At 39.3% G+C, this 1,364-nt stretch overlaps 1 pseudogene; it reads left to right on the top strand.

Moving 5' to 3' along the window:
• The window catches only part of LOC102822910, a 16,957-nt pseudogene extending 15,661 nt beyond the window's left edge, over positions 1 to 1,296 (top strand).
• The last annotated feature ends 68 nt before the right edge of the window (positions 1,297 to 1,364 follow it).

Here is a 1,364-nt window from a genome sequence, read left to right as displayed (position 1 = left end):
GATTTTCATTATTGAAGGATTCTCTGGGCAAATTATTGAATGATGTATAAAGCATCAAAAGAAAATGGAGAGAGGAGAGACTGGAGCTGAGAGCTGCCAAGCTATATGAAGACTGTCCTGTAGAAGCTCAGAAAAGACAGAGTCAATAGAGAGGAGAGAATGCCTTCCCCTAGAGCTGGCCCCCTTGAGTTTGGACTTCTAGTTTCCTAAAGACTGGTAATCCTGCTGTCATCAAATAAGAGGAAAAAAACTCCAAAACCGACATTTTCGAATGGTTCCTCAGGATCCTTATATGTGAAACCTTTGGTACCCAGAGGTCATGTTCACTTATTAAAAACTCCTCAAAAAATTTCTTCAAGAAAAACTGCATTTACAGCTTTCAGTACAGTTGAAAAGGGCAGGCAAAAGAATCCCAGAAGTTTATGCACCCAGACACAGACGTCTCCAGATGTGTTGTCCACTGAAAAAACCATTGGGCTGGCTCAATATAAAACAAAATGTGAAAAGCAAAGTGGACTGATCGTGCAGCTCAAGCAGTTTCTATCCTGAGGTAACACCAAGTTTGAAGCGTTAGTTGTTGTGATTCAGCACCGACAATCTCAGAGGGAGGAAACACTGAAACAACACAAAACCCTATCTCAAGAACTTATTAACCTCCAGGGAGAGCTAGTCACCACTTCAACCACCTGTGAGAATTTAGAAAAAGCCAGGAATGAAATACAAATAGCTTATGAAGGATTTGTCCAGAAACACCAGACTGATCTAACAGAACTAGAGAATCGACTTAAAGAATTTTATACTGGAGAGTGTGAAAAGCTTCAGAGCCTTTACATTGAAGAAGCAGAGAAGTATAAAATCCAGTTGCAAGAGCAGTTTGACAGCTTAAATGCTGCCCATGAAACTTCTAAGTTGGAGATTGAAGCTAGCCATTCAGAGAAAGTAGCACTGCTAAAGAAGGCATATGAAACCTCCTTCTCAGAAATCAAGAGAAGCCATGAAATGGAAAAGAAATCACTTGAGGATTTGCATTATGAGAAACAGGGTTCACTAGAGAAACAAATCAACAATCTGAAGAGTGAAAATGATACTTTAAATGAAAAGTTGAAATCAGAAGAGCAAAAAGGAATATCAAAAGAGAAAGCAAATTTAAAAAACCCTCAGGTCAGGTATCTAGAACAAGAATTAGAAAGCTTGAAAGCGGTGCTAGAGATCAAGAATGAGAAACTACATCAACAGGACATCAAGTTAATGAAAATGGAAAAACTGATGTGCCATGACTGTCTTGGTCAGCATTAGTTGTGTAGATGTGGAAGAATGGGTTGATAAGCTGATGGGTGGACAAAAACACAGCCCTGGTTGACAAA

Source organism: Chrysochloris asiatica, unplaced genomic scaffold (genome assembly GCF_000296735.1).
Source record: "Chrysochloris asiatica unplaced genomic scaffold, ChrAsi1.0 scaffold00217, whole genome shotgun sequence".
NCBI lineage: Eukaryota > Metazoa > Chordata > Mammalia > Afrosoricida > Chrysochloridae > Chrysochloris > Chrysochloris asiatica.
The sequence above is the reverse complement of the archived record's forward strand: the minus strand, read 5'-3'. Positions and strand labels throughout refer to the sequence as shown.